General features: G+C 38.7%; 1 protein-coding gene and 1 pseudogene across 2 annotated transcripts in view; one reads left to right on the top strand and one right to left on the bottom strand.

Annotated features, from left to right (window-relative positions):
* Window positions 1–22,017, bottom strand: part of SPON1 (spondin 1) — a 341,451-nt gene that overhangs the window by 54,930 nt on the left and 264,504 nt on the right. The window lies entirely within an intron of this gene.
* Window positions 12,982–22,017, top strand: part of LOC126017536 (phosphorylase b kinase gamma catalytic chain, liver/testis isoform-like) — a 29,796-nt pseudogene continuing 20,760 nt past the window's right edge.

Below are 22,017 nucleotides of genomic sequence, written 5' to 3'. Positions count from 1 at the left end.
AGCAAATGAGCAGTCAATGGAAAAATTAGTCAAAGAATGGGAACAGATGAAAATAGAAGTCTATGATAAGATCAATAGAAACAACTTAAGAATCACTGGAGTCCCAGAGACCCAGGAAGAAAATTTCCAGGAAGAATCAACGGTCAAGAACATCATTAAAGAGAAACTTCCAGAGCTAAAGAATATATGTGATCAAATCCTGCATGCCCGAAGAGTACCAACCAAAGGAGACCCCAGAAAAACCACCCCAAGACACATCCTAGTCACAATGACAAATCCCACAGATAGAGACAGAATTCTGAAAACAGCAAGATCAAAAGGGGAAATCACGTTCAAGCAAGCTTCCCTGAGATTTACAGCAGACCTGTCACCAGAAACACTCAATGCCAGAAAGCAGTGGTGGGATATTGTGACAAGACTGAATGAAATGAATGCTTCACCCAGAATACTATACACAGCAAAACTCACTTTCCGGTTTGACGGAAGAATACATGGTTTCACAGACAAAAAACAGCTCAGAAACTTCACAGACACAAAACCAGTCTTAAGAGAAAAACTGAAAGACCTAATCTAAGACAAGACTCCCCAAAAGACACACCAAACTTTGAAATAAAGATGGCGTTAAATCCCAGGACAATTCTTTCTCTCAACGTCAATGGACTAAATGCACCAGTTAAGAGACACAGAGTGGCTAAATGGATCAAAAAATCAATCCAACCTTCTGCTGCCTACAAGAAACGCACCTAAATAGTCAGAACAAACATAGACTCAAAATAAAAGGCTGGAGAAAAATTATCCAAGCAAACAACACCCATAAAAAAGCTGGAGTGGCCATACTAATATCAGATAATGCAAACTTTATACTCAGGAAGGTTGTAAGGGACAAAGATGGACATTTTATATTAATCAAGGGGTACGTAGAGCAGGAAGAATTCACTCTCCTAAACATATATGCACCGAATGAGGGGCCAGCAAAATATTTAATACAACTGTTGACAAATCTGAAAAATAATATCAACAACAACACAATAATTGTGGGGGACCTTAACACGGCTTTGTCAACACTGGATAGGTCAACCAGACTGAAACCCAACAAGAATATACTAGACCTGAGGAGAGAAATGGAAGAAAGAGGCCTAGTGGATATATATAGGACACTCCATCCCCAGAAACCTGGATACACATTCTTCTCCAATGTACATGGGACATTCTCCAGGATAGACTACATGCTGGCACATAAAACATACCTCCATAAGATCAAGAGGATAGAAATTTTGCAGACTACCTTCGCTGACCACAAGGCTCTGAAATTATTTGTGAATTCCAAAGGGACTCAGAAGAAACACTTTAACACCTGGAAGTTAAACAGCCTCATGCTCAATAACCAGTGGGTCCGAGATGAAATCAAGGAGGAAATAAAAAGGTTCCTGGAAACAAATGACAATAAAGACACAAACTATCAGAACTTATGGGACACAGCAAAAGCAGTACTGAGAGGAAAATTTATAGCTTTGCAAGCACACATCAGGAAGGAAGAAGGAGCTTACATGAGTAGCTTAATGACACAGCTAATAGAACTAGAAAATGCTCAACAAAAGGACCCAAGAATAGGAAGACAGAAGGAAATAACAAAGCTGAGAGCAGAAATCAACGAAGTGGAAACTCAAAAAACAATCCGAAAGATCAACGAAAGCAGAAGTTGGTTCTTCGAAAAAATAAACAAGATTGATAGACCACTGGCAAACCTAACAAAGAAAGAGAGAGAGAGAGAAACTTGATAACTCGTATTAGGAATGAAAAAGGAGAGATCACTACTGATATGACAGAGATTCAAAGGGTAATCAGAAACTACTTTGAAAAACTCTACGCCACTAAAAATGAGAACCTGGAAGAAATGGATAAATTCTTGGGCTCTTATAATCTTCCACGGTTGAAGGAAGAGGATGTAGCATATCTAAACACCCCCATCACCATTGATGAAATTAAAACAGTAATCAAATGTCTGCCGAAAAACAAAAGCCCAGGTCCAGATGGATTCACTAATGAATTCTATCAAACTTTCCAAGAGGAACTACTGCCAATCTTGGCAAGACTCTTTCATGAAATTGAACAAGCAGAAACACTTCCAAATAGCTTTTATGAAGCCAACATCACCTTGATACCTAAACCAGACAGAGATGCTACGAAAAAAGAAAATTACAGACCAATATCACTGATGAATGCAGATGCAAAGATCCTCAACAAAATCCTGGCAAATAGGATTCAATGCCTCGTTAAAAAGATCATCCACTACGATCAAGTAGGTTTCATCCCAGGAATGCAAGGCTGGTTTAACATCCGTAAATCTATCAACATAATACACAACATCAATAACAAGAAAAATAAAAACCACATGATCATATCAATAGATGCAGAGAAAACATTTGATAAGGTCCAACACCCATTCTTGATCAAAACTCTCAGCAAGATGGGAATGGAGGGAACCTTTCTCAATATAGTGAAGGCCATCTACCACAAGCCAGTGGCAAATATTTTCCTCAATGGAGAAAAACTGAAAGCCTTCCCTCTAAATTCTGGCACAAGACAAGGCTGTCCTCTCTCACCACTCCTATTCAACATAGCACTGGAAATACTTGCTATAGCGATTAGGCAAGAAAAGGATATCAAGGGAATCCAGATAGGAAAGGAAGAAGTCAAGCTCTCACTGTTTGCAGATGACATGATACTCTACTTAGAAAACCCTAAAGACTCTATCAAAAAGCTTCTAGAAACAATAGACTCATATAGCAAGGTGGCAGGCTACAAAATTAACACACAAAAATCAATGGCCTTTCTATACACCAATAGTAATAAGGATGAAATGGACATTAAGAAAACAACCCCATTCACAATAGTGCCACACAAACTCAAATATCTTGGAATCAACTTGACTAAATATGTGAAGGACCTATACAAAGAAAACTATAAAACTCTGCTCCAAGAAATAAGAGAGGACACAAGGAAATGGAAACGCATACCCTGCTCATGGATTGGCAGGATTAACATCATCAAAATGGCAATACTCCCCAAGGCATTATACAGATTTAATGCCATCCCTCTAAAGATACCCATGACATTCTTCAAAGAAGTGGATCAGACACTTTTGAAATTCATTTGGAACAATAAACACCCTCGAATAGCTAAAGCAATCATTGGGAAAAAGTATATGGGAGGAATTACTTTCCCCAACTTTAAACTGTACTATAAAGCAACAGTTATCAAAACAGCATGGTATTGGAATAAGGACAGGTCCTCAGATCAGTGGAATAGGCTTGAATACTCAGAAAATGTTCCCCAGACATACAACCACCTAATTTTTGATAAAGGAGCAGGAAATCCTAAATGGAGCAGGGAAAGCCTCTTCAACAAGTGGTGTTGGCACAATTGGATAGCCACTTGCAAAAAATTGAACTTAGACCCCCAGCTAACATTATGTACGAAGGTAAAATCCAAATGGATTAAAGACCTCGATATCAGACCCAAAACCATAAGATATATAGAACAGCACATAGGTAAAACACTCCAGGACATTACAGGCATATTCAAGGAGGAAACTGCACTCTCCAAGCAAGTGAAAGCAGAGATTAACAGATGGGAATATATTAAGCTGAGAAGCTTCTGCACCTCAAAGGAAATAGTGCCCAGGATACAAGAGCCACCCACTGAGTGGGAGAAACTATTCACCCAATACCCATCAGATAAGGGGCTAATCTCCAAAATATACAAGGCACTGACAGAACTTTACAAGAAAAAAACATCTAACCCCATCAAAAAATGGGGAGAAGAAATGAACAGACACTTTGACAAAGAAGAAATACGCATGGCCAAAAGACACATGAAAAAATGTTCCACATCACTAATCATCAGGGAGATGCAAATCAAAACAATGATGAGATACCACCTCACACCACAGAGAATGGCACACATCACAAAGAATGAGAATAAACAGTGTTGGCGGGGATGTGGAGAGAAAGGAACTCTTATCCACTGCTGGTGGGAATGCTGTCTAGTTCAACCTTTATGGAAAGCGATATGGAGATTCCTCCAAAAACTGGAAATCGAGCTCCCATACGATCCAGCTATACCACTCCTAAGAATATACCCTAGGAACACAAAAATACAATACAAAAACCCCTTCCTTACACCTATATTCATTGCAGCACTATTTACCATAGCAAGACTCTGGAAACAACCAAGATGCCCTTCAACAGACGAATGGCTAAAGAAACTATGGTACATATACACAATGGAATATTATGCAGCTGTCAGGAGAGATGAAGTCATGAAATTTTCCTATACATGTATGTACACGGAATCTATTATGCTGAGTGAAATAAGTCAGAGAGAGAGAGAGAAAAACGCAGAATGGTCTCACTCATCTATGGGTTTTAAGAAAAATGAAAGACACCCTTGTTATAATAATTTTCAGACACAAAAGAGAAAAGAGCTGGAAGTTCCAGCTCACCTCAGGAAGCTCACCACAAAGAGTGATGAGTTTAGTTAGGGAAATAACTACATTTTGAAATGTCCTAATAATGAGAATGTATGAGGAAAATGGAGAGCTTGTCTAGAGTACAGGCGGGGGTCGGGTGGGGCGAAGGGAGACTTGGGACATTGGTGATGGGAATGTTGCACTGGTGATGGGTGGTGTTCCTTACATGACTGAAACCCAAACACAATCATGTATGTAATTAAGGTGTTTAAATAAATTAAAAAAAAGAAAAAACAAAAAAAAAACCATTTTATTTCCTAAATGCCAAAAAAAAAAAAAAAAGAAAAAAAGAAATGGTCCTTTGGGGTGGAGCAGTGGCACAGTGGTAGGGCGTTTGCCTTGCAAGCAACTGACCTAGGATGAATCGCAGTTTGATCCCCCACCATCCCATATGGTCCCTAAAGCCAGGAGCGATTTCTAAGCACATAGTCAGGGATAACCCCTGAGCATTACTGGGTGTGGCCCAAAAACCCTATATATATATTTCTTTGATTTGGACATGGGGTCATTGTATCACCTGCCAGTGAATCCTAGCTGACTCCTTGAGAATGAAATATCTTTTTTTTTTTTTTTTTTTGGTTTTTGGGCCACACCCTGTGACGCTCAGGGTTACTCCTGGCTATGCGCTCAGAAGTTGCTCCTGGCTTCTTGGGGGACCATATGGTACGCCAGGGGATCGAACCGCTGTCCGTCCTAGGCTAGCGCAGGCAAGGCAGGCACCTTACCTCCAGCGCCACCGCCCGGCCCCGAGAATGAAATATCTTGATTCCTACATGACTCCAGAACGTATAGCACTAATAGCATTAAGTGGTCCAAATCCCAATCAGAGCTGCTGATGTGGGTAGGAGAAGATAGTGATGTCCATGCAGAAATCTGAAGGCAGTGGTTCTCAGAAAACTGATAGACAGAGAGACCACAAGAGAGGTTGGAAAGGTGTATTAATATTTCTTCAGGAAAAGTTCAAAAGTGTTGGTAGAAATTTAGTGGAACCCTTTTTTGCTTTGATATATTTTCCTTTTGGGAGAATAAGGGCCCTTCTCAGAGAGGATGGGGGAAAGACAAAGCCACTAAACTTTTAATTAGGAGATAGAGTAAAAGAGAATGATGGGGTGATAGGGTTATGGATAGATATAGATAGAGGCACTTTGGAAGATCTCATAAATTTCCCAGGAAGTGTGAGTTCAGGAAGATTGGGAAACTGGCTTTTCCTCAAGGGTTGCCCTGCTTCTTAATACTGTAGATTCTATTACACCTTATCATAATTTAAAAAATATGTTTATTACTTGAGTTCAAGTACAGTAGAAATAAATTGGGCCTTGAGATAAGACATACCTAAGTTTGCATCCTGACTTTTTTTCCCCTTTCTAGATCTAGATTTGAACATGTCATTTCACTTGCTTGGTCCTTAGTTTCTCCAGGTGTAAAATAGAATAACACTGTGTTATGTACTGTAGTGTAAATAAATCATATATTGTTAAAAGGCTCCTGTTACATTTTTATTTGAGATACAATAGGTTTTCAATCATCTCTTTTTTACTAAATCATCTTTGTATCTTTATGTTCTGAAACTGTTGTGGTTCCTTGAAGGTGTACAGAATATATAGGATGAATGAATGAATGGGTCAGTTGAAGGAATAAATGGGTAAGTGAATAAATGCAATGAATCAATAAAAACAAATTTTGAGCAATATATGTTGTGGTTGAAGTTCAAGCAAAAAGATTTTCTTTTCAGTTGTTTTAAGCACCTATAGCCAAGGCCAGGTTCTCTGTTCTATTTCAAGGTTAGGGCCATTCCTTTGCCCTGACCTTGGCATAATGAGCCATCAAAATCTTGCAGACTTTTAAAAAATTATTCTTTTGTCCATCTAATGGGCTATATTTTCTCAGGAAATACTGGGGTGAATATAACCAAGATAATGGATAATAATGCTAACATTACTATCACTGTCGTGATCCAGATATTCAATTAAAGTAATAACTCCTAATGTGGAATGGATTGTTTTTATCTTAAGAATCCAATCCTGCCATTAGCTCTGCCATCATATTCAAATGACAGAAATTACCTTTAAGTTATAGATCTGTGAAGCATTGTTGAAATGGATTTCTAATTATACTTAATGATGCTATATTTTAGACATTTTTAATGTTTAACAGTATATCTTGTCCTGTTTGCATTTTCCATAATCTAGTAATTTAAAATCTTTTTTGAGTATACAATGAATAAAAGTTAAATTCTTTTCTGAGAAAAATTACTTCAAAGAAGTGCTTGAAACAACCTAACAATGCCATCTTGTAAGATTGTTAAAAAAAAGATTTGATTTTTATTTAATATTAACACTGATACTTTGAAGACAGAGATGGGAAAGGAAAAAAATACCTTCTTACAACTAACTTCAAGAGTTTTGTTACATAAAAGAAACATATGTGTGTCTCCTTTGTATATCTTAGATGTATTCCCTTAACATTTATAACTCTTTTTGAATATCCTCTTATATAGTGACAATTTTGCCCACTGTTTTTTTGTTTGTTTGTTTGTTTGCTTTCTCCCCTTTGAGATCTGTTCAATAAGCAATGCTGGTAAAAGAGTATCTCTGTATAGAATTCATGTTAGAACCAAGTTACGGGAAATGTTGGATTTGTTCCCTCGGCTTCCAGATGCAAAAACAATACCTTGTGGCATTGTTTCTCTTTTGCATTGGCACATTAAAGTGGGAAAATATTACATATGCAAACAAGTTCTTATCTAATAGAGATGGGAACACAAATTTTGTAATTCAGTTAGGCCTCATACCCTGAACATTGGCATAATGATTTGGCTTAGGCTTGAGAAGAATGGGCATTGCCCATATACCCCTGAACAATAGATGCCATCTATGGAAACAACCACAATTGTCTATAACATTACCAGGATGCATACCTCTACCAGGGAAGACCCTACCACTGCTCTGGCATTAATTTACTCCAAAGAGTGCTCTCAACACCCAGACGAATTAACAACAACCTGCTTGCAGGGCAGGTCTCTCTGCATTTAATGGTGAGGTGAAACTAGAGGATGCTCCACATCAGCCTGACTTTGATGAAGGAAATGCACAGAATCCAGAATCTTTAAATACAGGAACCTGACATCAACAACAGCTGAAGTGCGGCCATGGAGAATGGCTCAGCGGTTGGACAGACTGGTATGCCTGGAGCCCAGAGTCGGTTTTATGCCAATAAACTTCTGGGGTGAGGCCTTCTTGTAATTAGGTCAAGGATTTTTCCCCATTTTCCCCATATTTTGCTGGGCCAATGCAAACAACAGTGATGGCCACTTTCACACCTTCACTACTGTATTTTTTCACTTATCCTTTTAATTATTTATTTATTTATTTGGTTTTGGGGCTACACCCAGCGGTGCTCAGTATAACTCCTGGCTATCTGCTCAGAAATAGTTCCTGGCAGACACAGGAAACCATATGGGACACCAGAATTCGAACCAACCACCTTAGGTCCTGGATCAGCTGCTTGCAAGGCAAACAGAGCTGTGCTATCTCTCTGGCCCCTTTAACACCTATCCTTTAAGAAAGAAAAAAAAAAACAGTTTACTGAACTTAAGAAAAATAATTGTAGTAGAATGCCTATCTCGAATACAGGCAGGGAATGGGAAGGAGGGAGGAGGGTTCATTGGGTGTGGGAATGTTGCACTGGTGAAGGGGGTTGTTCTGTTTGTGACTGAAACCCAACTACAATCATGTTTGTAATCATGGTGCTTAAATAAAAATTTAATTAAAAAAAAAGAGTTTTGTTGCCTGAATATTGACTGGACTATATTCAGAATATGGTCTTCCTTTTTTGCTGGCCCAGGTGGTATGTGCAGAGGAGATCAATCAGAAAAACATGCCATTGGAAATTAAAAAGCCAATTGGCTTTTTATAAACTCATGATGCTGAATAGCACAGGCAACATGATAGCCAGGCTACAAGAAGGGAAGATTTTTTTTTGAGAAGCCATTATCTTAATATCTGGGAAGTACAGAATGGAATCAAAGAGATGTAACTATTCCATTTTCATGAACAGAGCCATGGAACTACCTTACTCAAAGTCATTTACATTTGTTATGGGGGATAGACCTGTAAACACTTTTGAGAGAGAAAGATCAGAACAGGGACAATGTTATTTTTTAATAATCTGAATTTAATGGTCAACATTTTCAAGTGAAGGATGAGTTCCCTGCTGATTTTTAATAAAGTTAAATTGTAAAATAAAAATCCATGGGTGTGAGATCACTCCAAAAACCATGTTTCTAACCCCTTAAGTGGATGGGTCTGAAGAAGCAGTGTAGCAGGAAAGAAATAATAAGCCAAGCCAGTCAGGAGAGAGCAATGAAACCAGCCTGCTTTTTTGCCTCAATGTCTCTCTGTCTCTCTGCCTCAGTCAAAAACCAGAACTGACTTTTTAAAAATTATTACAGAGCAAAATCCATCAGGGCAAGGTAGGGAAGGGTAGGGCAGGGCAGGACAGGGCAGGACAGAGTGTTCAGGTGGACTTTTATGTATCAAAAGAGATATTTATAGGAAATAGGAATGTGGGAGAAATGCCTTTGTTTGGGGTTAAAAGCTAGATGTCATCTTACATTGAATATGACCATAGCAGATAGGACCATAGCAATGAAAGAAATAGGAAGGTCCCACAGAGCAATTTGAGGAAGAAATCAATATTTGTCCTGCTTCTTCTAAGTAAGCTAGATGAATGACTTATAACATAGGGGCCAGTGGGTGGAGAACAGGATAGCCTTTTGTACCTGCCCAGCATGACAAGTACTGGAAGACAGGAACAAATTTTGAAAGTCTAAGAATTCTTCCTAATGAAACAGTGCTATGCTTCTACTTACAACACCAATTGTTTTATTTTTCCCTAAAGCCCAAAGCAGAATCCAGTCCTCCACCATCCAGAATCTGCAAAATTATAATTATCCTTTTCCAAACTGTCAACAGACAAAGCTCAGTTCAACCTCGCCTGCCACTAGGAAAACAAATTATGACAAAGAAAAGAAATGAATAGTTACAGTTTGCTTTTCTTGGCTATTCCTAATGGGATTCCAATCTGCTACAAGACAGCCAAACAGCTTTCCTGTGGCTTGGGATATAGCCGATAGATGGAAGAGCATGGTTAAGATGACATTTCACAGTTCTCTAGGCAATCCTGTTGCCTTTTTGTCACCAAGACCTGAAATATATTGGCTGTGAGGACATGTACACCACCTGAATGCTCGAGGAACAAATACCTCCCTGAATTGAGGGTGACACTTTATTCATTCAACACCCATTTATTAGGTGTCTCATGTATACCCCAGGTACTGGGAAAACAGATGATTAAGACATGATTCCTGCCTTCAGGGTGCTCATATGTTATTGGGGTGACAGTCAGGAACACATATGACAATTGGGGAGATATTGACTCAGGCTATTGGGGCTGTACTATGTAGGAACTATTTATTTTTCGTGGTGTGGCTGAATTCTCACTAGGTATTTCAATAACTTTCTGACAAAGACATGAAGCAGACCTTTGGGGAGTAAGAGAGGGCCTGAATAGGACTAGCTAAGATATTTAGTTTCCCCAAATCTCCTACTTCTATTTCTTTGGAAGGAACAGTTCTGAGAGCTACAAAAGCCACAAGATGGAGCTAAATCAGTAACTCTGGAACCTCCATGAAAAGCTGGTGTCAGCATTCAGCATAAATTATTAGCTATAGTGCTTCTGTGTATGCAAAGATTTCGTTTTCCATCTCTTGAATTCCTAAACCATTCCTGATGGTTTGTAAACGTAATGTTTCATCTAATGGACAGATTTCTAGACATATCCTCCCTTAGAATTTCTAAATCAATTGATTTGAGGGTAGGATCTGAGAAGCATTTGGATATGTAACAAGTTTCCAAGGGACAAGTACTTATTTAGTAGCTGTTGGATAGTAAGTTTCAATATACTGCAATTATTAATAATGTCAGGCATTCTACTCTCAGTTCTGTGCAGAAATTAACTACTCTCAGTGCTTGTACAGACTAGCAAGGATGATCCCTCAAACTTGCACTCTGTTGCAGAAATTTATTATTTATTATTACCACTTTAATTTTTTTATTTTTTGCTCTAGTTTTTTTCCCCCCTGGGGACTCCAAAGTGGTGTTCAGGGAAATCACTCCTGGCAATACTTTGCCAACCTGGTACAGTGCTAAAGCCTGTGGATGTAGTGTTGCTTGGACACTACAGAGCTATGGACTATCAGGGTCACCACAGTGATGCACAAAGGCCTCTAGGGTCACCTCTCTAATGCTTGGGGATCTCAGGGCTGTAATGAACAATGACCTGTAGGCCATGTGATATCAAAGATGGAACTAAGCGTTCATTCTGACCCCTGTGCGGTCTCCCAACCCACCATTTTTGGAGACTCAGAGAGCTCACCATTTTCCTTTAGGGCAAATGCTTAGCACAGGGTTAGAGAGCTAATAAGTGTCTTAGATGATACTCAAACTTAAGATCTTGTTTGTTTGTTTTTGGACAACACCCAGTGAAGCTCAGGGTTACTCCTGACTCTACACTCAGGAATTACTCTTGGCAATGCTAGAAGAACCATATAAAATGCAGTTATCAAACCTCAGTTGGCAGTGTGCAAGGCAAGTGCCCTGCTGGCTGTACTATTTCTCCAGCCCCTCAAACCTATGACTTTTAAAATTGGAGTGGCCATTTTTTTTATTCTTCTTCCAACATATTCCCAAATACATTATTAAAAAGATCCCTCAAAGGGCTGGATTGATAGCACAGCAGGTAGAGTATTTGCCTTGCACGTGACCAACTGGGATTTGATCATTGGCATCCTGTATGGTGCCCTGAGCCCACAAGGAGTGCAGAGCCAAGAGTAACCACTAAGTACCGCAGAGTGTGGCCCAACAAACAAAAAATAAATCCCTTAAGAGCCAGTATGAAATAGTGAAAACTATTTATTTTTGAAAATAGTTGGGAAAAATTAACAAGTATGAGCTGGCTTATGTCCTGAGCTCAAGAAGCTGCTTAAGATTAATAGTGATAATGGGGCCGGGTGGTGGCGCTAAAGGTAAGGTGCCTGCCTTGCCTATGCTAGCCTTGGATGGACCGCGGTTCGATCCCCCGGTGTCCCATATGGTCCCCCAAGCCAGGAGCAACTTCTGAGCACATAGCCAGGAGTAACCCCTGAGCGTTACAGGGTGTGGCCCAAAAAACAAACAAACAAACAAACAAAAAAAAGATTAATAGTGATAAATCTTTTTAAATGAATAAAAATATTTTAAATAAAATATAATCAGATGTGGGTGTCCCCTCCCCCAACTTCTTATTTATCCCACCTGAATGATTAGAACCATCCATACATGGAATGGGTGGGAGGAAGAGTCTGCTTGGGAGGAAGAGGGGATAAAGAGAGTTAGAGAAGGAAGAATCAAAATCAGCAGAGTATCAAGGAGATTCAGCAAAGGGAAGTCAGTGATGAAGTTCTGAAGAACAGCTGAAAGGGAGACAGAGCAGAGAGAGCCAGAGAAGAAGCAGCTAGGAAAAGGCTTAGCATCGAAGGCATATAAAGAAATGAAAATGGTGGTTAAGACCATGAAATAAAGCTGGCTGACTCCTAGAACTTCTTTGTGACTGCTTTGTGATTTTCTCCATTGTCTCCCTGCAAACTTCAGACCCGCCAGGCTGTAGGGGCTGCAGGAGCTGGGCTGAGCAGAGAAGGGCCTCACCAACCCCTACCAACATTAGACCTCTTTAATTTATATATTAAAACAACAACTGGCACCTAAACCCTGGGCTGACTTGAACCGTGGACCCCAAAAGAATACTGCAACAGTGATGAGTGACTTTACCTTTTGGTGGATTATTATCATGACAGTCCCCTCAAGCTGAACTGAATGTGCTGTGCCTTTCACTGGAACATCGGTGAACATGGCTCCTATTCTGAATGGCTTCATGTTGCTCTCCTTATCTACCTGCATTTATTACTCTGATCTGTACGTGCCAGGCTCCCTAAACATTTTCCTGCACATATGTCACAAGAGGGGAAGAGTGCCTTCCCAATGGTAATGAGTTCTCGATCTAAAGGCCTTTCCAGAACTGATAACTTACTGTTTACAGCTCTAAACCAAAGAGACCCCAATCTCCATCTCCAAAGAATTATGAGCCAGCTACCATCTCTGCAGACTTCAGAGTGTAAAAATGGCTTAACCAAAGATACCCCTATGTCCCAAGCACTGAGTCAGGTAGACAAGCCAGTGCTAGCAATCCAATTCTTGGGCACTGTTAAATGGTTCAATGTCCAGAATGGTTATGGATTTATTAACAGAAATGACACCAAAGAAGATGTCTTTATTCACTGGATAGCTATTAAGAGAAACAATCCCAGAAAGTTTCTGTGTAGTGTTGGTGATGGGGACACTGTGGAGTTTGATATCATGAAAGGAGAGACGGGATCAAAAGCTGCTAATGTAGCTGGACTTGGTGGGATGCCAGTGAAAGGTAGCAGATATGCTTTCAATCGACATAGGTTCTGTCAATTCATCCCCCGGCCTCACTCAGCTGGCCCACCATCTCTGGTGATAGAGGCCCCCTCAGGTGAGACAGAAGCAGGCAGTAAAGGAGAAAGAGTTGAAGAATCTGGGCAGCATCCCAGACACTACCGTCTACCATCTTTCCTCCACCAAAGGCAACTTTTGTGAGGACCTTAGACCCCTAACCTGCAGCAGTTTATCGAAGAGACTCCAGCAGCCTAACAAAGAAGGTGAAGATGGAGGAGCCAAGTCCAGCTGAAGATCGGCTGAGAAGAAGCTGCTTTCAGAACTTTCTGTTCCTGGGTTACCTCCAAAATATTATCCTAGACCTAGGCTAATCTCTTGACTCTATTTTTGTCAGCCACTATATTGCTGGTTAAATTGTGTTTTATCTGTATGGATCTTATTGTTTTGTTCTAAGCCCCACTGCAAACAAAAAATTTTTGTATCTAACTTTAGTGCTTTAATATTTGTTTGCACAATTCTGGGGAAATGCATGTTAGAGTTTTGAAAGTTCTGATCTATCCTAGTGAATGACTCCTATTGCTATGCTGTTTGTTATATTGTGTATCTTATGTAGCAGCTTATTTTCAAACTGTATTATCTGCAAAAATGTTCTTGTGGTTTTGTTTAGAGAAGTCTATGAAAAGAAACTTGGATGTTCTAGATTTATCAATAGTGCTTCTGTAATAATACAAAAAGAGTGGAGAATGTGGGTATCCCCTCCTCAATCCCCTTTCTTATTTATCCCACCCGAAAGAGCAGATCCACCCACACCTGGAATAGGTGGGAGGAGGTGTCTGCATGGGGGGAGAGAGGGGATAAGAAGGAGAGTTAGAAGGGCTGGAGAGACAGCAGAGTGCTAGGGTGTTTGCATGCAGCTTATCCAGGACAGATAGTGGCTCGAGTTCCGGCATCCTATGTGGTCCCCTGTGCCTGCCAGGAGCAATTTCTGAGCACAGAACCAGGAGTAACCCGAGTGCCACTGGGTGTGACCCAAAAACCAAAAACAACAACAAAAAAGAATTAGAGAATCAGTGGAGTATCAACAGAGAGAATCAACAAGGAGCATCAGCAAAGAGTTAGTCAGCAATGGAGCCTGAAGAGCTGTTGAAAGGGAGACAGAGGCAAAGAGAGCCAAAGAAGGAAGGAACAGAGAAGTGGCTTCTAGGAAAAGGCTTACTTAGCATAGAAGCCATGTGAGGAAATGTACATGGCGGTTAGGATAGGACAGTGAAATAAAGCTGGCTGACTCCTGGAACTTCATCTGACTGCTTTGTGAATTTTTCTGTGTCACCCTGCAACCTTCAGACCTGCCAGGCTGTAGGGTCTGCAGGAGCCAGGCCCAGCCAGCTGAGAAAGGCCTCATCATCCCCATACCAACACTAGGACTTAATGATATATATTAAAACAACAGTCAGAATTCCAATATATAATGCAGACTGGAATTAAGCTGTTTTAGATTTACAAAACACATGTTAGTGCTGGCTGAAATTCGACTGCTTTGACTGCCTGTAGGCAGGAATAAGAATGATCTCCATAGAAGCCTCAGCTCTAACACATCTAGATACCTGCTTTGGAGCAGGATGCAAAAATTAATTAGTGAGCATCATCTTAGCCTGGGAAGAAGGCTGAGGCTGTGCCAGTGGACAACAAGAACTAAAGCTACCTTCCGGGAGGGCCTTCATAGTACCCTAGAGAACTGGGATTGGTAGTTTTGATCAGGCTTATACTTATAGTGGTGGTTTTAAAACAGTTCTATCCACCTCACACTTATGGTCTATAAGCCATTTAGTGAGCTAAACAGCTTGTTTATTAGCAAATAATTTTCTTATGATTTTTTGAGAAGTTAAAAGAAAGATGTATCCAAGATGCTAAACAAATGAATGACACCATTTAAGACCCTTAAGACCAACTCCTTTGTAAGTTGACTAACACCATTAACCTGGTGTGATAGCAAAAAAAATCATCCACGTTTCACATGAAACTGCAATGTATTTCAGAACTATGATTCTGATTTCATGTCTGTGAGGGCAGCAACTGACCATAAATTAGAAATAGCAACATGAAATGCTGGATGGATTTTGGTCCCTGTCATTGACACTTCAATGAGTCCTGATCTTGGAACTGTGCATCTCTAAACATTTTACTCATTGAGGTAGTAAATGAAAATTATATTATGGTCTTTTGGGGGCCATAAAGGGGGTTTTCAGAATTTACTTGTGGCTCTGCACTCAGGAATCATTCCTGGTGAGCTCAAGGACCACCTGAGTTCTCTGGGTCAGCTGAGCATAAGGCAAGCACCCTACTCACTGACTTTCATTCTGGCACAATAGTAAAAGTCAATTTTATTTAAACTACTATTGGTTAAGTTCTGTTATGTTATGCATTCTCACAAACACCTCCCATTATATTCCACCTCTCTGGAGGATTATTCAGGTGCAGGAGAAACCCTGGAAATTCACTTGGATATTTTTTCCTGTTGTTTTTGCTTTGGAAAAAAATCACAGCTAGAAAGCTTTTGAGAACCATGATAGGAGATTACTTTCCATTCTGTTTCATCTTTTTATTCTGTTTTCAAAACTTTCTATTCTGTTTTCATCTGTTGAACTACTGATAAAGAAAACCCTAGACTATGCCAGGCCATATGCTTATTTTTATATTTGACCTTGGTCCAGGGAGTGTAGAAGAACCTGAAGTACTTCTATGACTCCCGAATGAATAAATAGGGGAATTCTCGAAATAGCTGTCATCATAAGACTTACCTGTGGTCAGAGAACTATTCCTCAGTTTCTCCCCCAAAAGCAACAAAGAGGGAAGGGCAAAATCTCAAGTGAGAGAGAACAAAAAACACACAGAAAAGACTAAACCTATGAAGCTAACCTTGGATTGAGGAAGGCTAGCAGCAAGTCTGAGAGGGAGTATTTAGGATAAAGGAAGGTATTGAGGAACAGGAAGCAAACACAGATGATTTTGAACATGACTGCATGCTTATGAACATATATGGGAATAATTCAGTACAGCTGCTTCTATACTAACACCTGAGCATAGTGTTTCAGTGTGTTGTCTAGCTTGCCTAAAAGAATATAAGAAAACATACTCCTAGAAGGCCTTTTGAGGTTCTAAGATGCAAACTTATTGAACTTGCTCTCAAAGTCATTGCTGATGCAGTTAATGAATCTGTGCTACTCGAGGATGCAGCTTAAACCTGATTATTGCCTTTATTTCCATTTCCCTAGTATTTCAGCCATTCAATGACTTGCTCATTTCCACAACTGATGAAGGACTTTCAAGAGTAAAAAGTATTTATTATTCTTCCCATATAGCCTGTCCCACAGTGTTTTGCACCACATAGAAAGTACTTAGCACATATATTTTGATTCATTACATTGGTCAACTTTCTGGCCTATTTTTCTGTTGATATTTGTAAATAGACTTGGGATGTTTCCTTATAGTGCATTTTCGCTAAATCACAGAATAAACACAAAACTCCATCATCAAGGATCCAAAATAAATCTTAAGCTGAGAATCAAATACATTTAAGAAAAAAGGAGGCTAGAAGAACAAGAGGATTTTTTGAAGCCAAACATCCCCGTCTTAGTCCAGAGCTAGACAGATGAACGTCTTCTGAGAATTTCATTGACCTTTTCTCACACAAAGTGTTTTCTGACCATTTCTCTACAGTCTCTCCTATTTGGACACAGAGTTTTATTTATTAATCAAATATAATTGGGCCCTTATTTCAAAACTATGAACAAAGTCCATTTGTTGTTCAATTCACACGCTGGGTTGAGTCTGGTTCACTGTGTTTGTTAGTGTCTGTTTCTGGGCCCTGAAATGTTTGATACTGGAGCAGGACAACTGGATTCTACTTGGTCAACTTCTTACTCTCAAGACCCTTTGAAAGATGTTCACCCAAACTCTGGGGATCATGTGCCTGGGCAAGGAGATGGCACCTTATCTGTTGCGTTATTTCCTATGAAACAAGTTCATCTTCCAATGACCTGTCACAAGTTTATCCTAGAGCTTCAGTTAACAGAGTTGAGGTTTTTATTCCAAATCTTCAGAGGGGGCATGGAAGTGGCTCAGGGGTAAAGTGCATGCCTAATATGCATGAGACCCGAGTTCGATTCCTGACATCACCAACAAAATCAAAACAAGTCTCAGAACTCAGTGCCTTTCTGTTACTTATTCTTTACTTATATGAAAACACTGAGATTACAAAAAGGAAAAAATATAAAAAACACACAGTCCATATAAATATAATTATGAACAAAAGAAAGAGAAACAAAGTGTTAGAAAACAAAATACTATGGACAGACTGTGCTATGAACCTTGAACCATAGAAATCCTGGGACATAAGCAATTTAGCTCCTTTTAGGGAAACGGATAACAAAAATCAAGTTTCATGGCTGAAGTCATGTAGTTAAATTGGTGATGAGAAACTGATGAAAATTCAGGTCTGATTACATTTATAAGTATAAAAAGAGATTAAACCACTTGCATTGGAATACTATACCTAATTATGTGCTAATTGACTAATGACCTAAATAAATGACTGATAGTTTGCATTTGAAAACTCCAATAAAATAATGAGGTGAAAAATTATTAAACCAAGTTGTAGAGAAAATAATTAAACAACTTTGGAATATCCACAAGAAAAAACCATATAGATTTAATGAACTTCTTTAAATTCCAGAGGTACAAATTATTTTCAAGCTAGACCACCTGTATCAAAACACAGGCAAAGCTGGACCTGATGTAATTTATTCTGTGTGACAAATTTGTTTTTAATAAAGGTTATTCCTGGTCTACACGAAAAAAAGATCAATAAAAGAAAACCTATTAATATTAAATGATGGAATCCATTTTAATATACATCAAAAGAGGAGTTATAAAAGCTCCGAGTAAAATGATAACTATTACAACTTGATTAAAAAATACCTATTTTAATTCATGAACCAGTAATGAAATAATACTAAATGTTATTCTTTCAAAAATAACAATGCGAGAATGTTACTATCGTAATGAATTAATATTGCTTTGGGTAAATTACAAATGATACAAGGAACAGTAAATATTGGAAGAGAAAATATTTGCAAAGATTTTTCTGTACATATGGCACTCAATTAACACATTTAGAAAGAGAAAATTTGGTTTCAAGTTAAAAACCCAGTAGCATTGCTAATATACAAACAGTAAATAATCAGAAACACATATGTAAAATAATAGAAAGATATATGGTGTTTAGATTGTAAGCAAATAATTATGAAGTTATGTATAAAGCTTTTATACACTTAAAATCTAAACCATTGCATTTTTAGTTTGCTAAAACTAAAAAACTACAAGCAGTGGTGCTCAGGGGACCATGAGTGGTGCTAGGGATTGAATTCAAGTCAGCTGTGTGCAAGGTAAGGGACCTGTCTGCTGTACTCTCAATCTGCCCTCTCCCAATCACTACTACTTTTTTTTTTTAGAATTTGACAAAATGATTCTATCTTTTGTTTGTTTATGCGTCACACTTAGCATCATTCAGGACTTATTCTTGGCTCTGTGCTCTGAGTTCACTCTTGGTATTGCCCAGGTAGAATATATGGTGTCAGGGACAGTGCCCAGGGATCAACTGTATTAGTCACATTCAAGGCAAGCACCTCACTTGCTATATTATCGCTCCAGTCCCAATTCTATCATTTATAAGAAAACAAGATGTCATGAACATGAAAAGATATTTTGAAAAATACCTTTAAGTGGGATGTCTAGTGCTTTAAATTCTAAACATCACAAAGCAAAAGAAAAAAAAAAGCAGCACAGTAAGGATTAAAAATAGACATAAAAGATAGTTAAGGAAAATTAGAAGCATTGAAATAACTTATTTCTTTTTTTTTTGTTTTTGTTTTTGTTTTTGGGCCACACCCTGTGACGCTCAGGGGTTACTTCTGGCTATGCGCTCAGAAGTTGCTCCTGGCTTCTTGGGGGACCATATGGGACGCCGGGGGATCGAACCGCGGTCCATCCTAGGCTAGCGCAGGCAAGGCAGGCACCTTACCTCCAGCGCCACCGCCCGGCCCCGAAATAACTTATTTCTTTATGACAAATTGTATATAAGATATAATACTGATCAGGCAAAGAATTTAATAAATGGTTTTGTTATACATTGGAATATTTCAGTGGGTAGGGCATTTGCCTTGCACAAGGACAACCCAGGTTCAATCTCTGGCTCCCCCAGATGGTCCCCCAAGCCTACCAGGGATGATTTCTGAGCCCAGAGCCAGGAGTAACCCTGAGCACTAAGAGTGGCTAATAAACAACAACAACAATGACAAAAAGAAATATTAATTTTAAACATATATCAAATAGTCTCAAATGAAGAAGTAAGTAAAATTTTAAATCTATAGAACAATCAAAATAGAACCAACATTGCACTAGATCTTGGAAACTATGAGTAAAAATCTATAAAAATTTTTAATGGTTTGAAACAATAGAATAAATTACACTGAAAAGATCAAAATATTCAATAGGATAATAACATTCTTTAAACATAAAGTAAAGAAAACAAAATAAAAGAACATATTGAGAAAGGATTTCCATTAACACAGTTCAACCACTAATAAAGATTTTTGAAAAATAAAAACAACTGGACCATGTTCATTTATATAAAAATAATTTGCATGAAGGTATGCAATAAGGCATTATTTTTAACAGCATAAAATATAAAGTTGATTTAATAGTAATGAAAGGTATAAATAAAGTAGATACAGTCAATTATAAAAGTTCTAATTTAAGGGGCTGGAGTAATGGTAAAGCAGGTAGAGAGCTTGCTTTACATTCAGCTAACTAGGGTCTGATTCAGTTCCCAGAACCACATATGGTCCTCTGAGCTAACTAGGAGTGATCCCTGAGGTCACAACAAGGAATAAGTCCTAAGTACCATTGGGTGTGACAAAAAATTGTTACTTAATTAAATTACCACAGGGACTGGAGAGATAGTACAGGAGCTTAGTGGACCCCAGTTTTATGCCTGATACCCTGAGTATTTCTGGATATGGCCTTAGAGGACTACAGGCACTTCTGGTACCAGATAATCTCTGGAACTAAGCAGCACTAAATCCTTGGTCCCTGGAAGTGAATTGTAGGTTGAGTCTGCTAGAGTAAGAAAAACAGTTACAATGGGATCAGATTTGCATGTGTGAGGCCCAGGTTCCATCTCAGGTATCATATGGTGTCCTGAGTATATCTAAAAAAGAACCTGACAACAGTACAGGGTGTAGCTCCTGAGCACTACTGAAAAAGAAACTAAAACTAAAAGAAAAAAAATAAAATAACTATAGGAGACTAGGGAGATAGATCAAAAGGGAAAATGAATACTTGAGTTCATACCCTGGGTATAATATGGTCTTCCAGCATCACTATGTATAGATCTAATAGCCTCCAGCATGGCTTTGGGGGAAGCCTCTATTAAAAACAAAAGAAGTAACTACAAAAGATGTTTCTTATATGATGACAAATATGTATGCTTTGTTGGTAAGTGAAGAGAAGACTACAAAGTTGTCTGTACATTATGATCATGACTAGACTAAAATAAGATGTATGTGCTCTGGACTGGAAAAGAAATTCATAAAAATGAAAACTGTTTCCTATAGGCTGAAGATAATGGTGAGTTTGAGTTGTAAGATCACATAATACAAGGGATGAAGAAGGTAAGATTGAATAGGAAAAGGTAGCCCATGTTGAAAACCATGGTAAACAGGAGAAGCAAGCTCAGCCAATGGTATTCAGATGAGAAAAGTTGAACACAGAACACTCAAAGGCTTAGAGTTTGTGAAACTTCTTTGATGAGAACAAAGAGCATGGGACCTAGAATAACATTCCTCCTAGTCAGTCTTCCATGGAGACTTTACACTTAGAGATAGATGTTCTAGTACTCTCAAAATCCTATGGAGGAGTTTGAAGACCATAGGCAATGTGGCAAGTAAGGAGTGACACATTTGAATTACAGGGTCAAGTCATCTCTATTCAAGAGATTGTTATCTTCTGAAACCTGTGAGTGTGTAACCTTGGTTCAAAATTTTGCCTGATATTATTGTAATAGTAACTTTCTCAAAAATAAAATTCTGATACAAAAAGAAGTTGTTAAAAGAACTTATGTTCTTTGTTAACAAAGAACTGCTTGAGTTTGTAATGAGATTATAGTTCTATGTCTGTGAATTCTTTCTGAATAAAGCTATTTGGGGGAAATGCCAACTTGCTATCTAGTTGTGAATTAAATAGTCGTGCATCCATCCATCAAATATTTATTGAGCGCCTACCACATGCCAGGCCCTGAAGAAAGATGGAGAAGGAAAGAAATAAGATTCTTTCTAGGATGAGTTTGGAAACTGGTCCAAGATTCAGACACATACAGTAATTGTGTGTGTCTTAACATGGGCTAGAAGCCCTTGATGCTATGTGAATATGGCTAATTATTGCAAATGTTGGAAAGATCACACTTAAAAGCAATATCCAAATAACATAAAACAAATTTACTTGCCAGAGAAAATAACAGGGAGAACACTATGAATAGAAGGAACAAATACTTTTTTTTCACAGTAAGATAAAAGAAAGGTGGAGATACACTGGACCAAAGAGGTCTGAGATGTAGAGAGAATCAAGAACACGGAGAATTTGCCATGTATTATCCTGTGGATTATTTTTTTTGAACATAATTTCAAAGTCCACCATCTTCATAAAAATCCTACCTCACTGGCTAACTGTAGTACATCTCCATAGTAGATGATTTGGGGTCCAGAGTCATGCCTTCCTCACCTCATACTGGTGAAAGCCTCTATAAGGTACTCCAAGAGAGCAATTTGAATTTCACAGATATCAACAATAGAAGTCACCCAAGGATTTTAGACCTGGAGTGACTCAATCAAATTGGCAGGGATCGAGCTACGTGAAAGG

Source organism: Suncus etruscus, chromosome 9, assembly GCF_024139225.1.
Source record: "Suncus etruscus isolate mSunEtr1 chromosome 9, mSunEtr1.pri.cur, whole genome shotgun sequence".
NCBI lineage: Eukaryota > Metazoa > Chordata > Mammalia > Eulipotyphla > Soricidae > Suncus > Suncus etruscus.
Note: the sequence above shows the minus strand (reverse complement) of the source record. Positions and strands in the feature narration are given on the sequence as shown.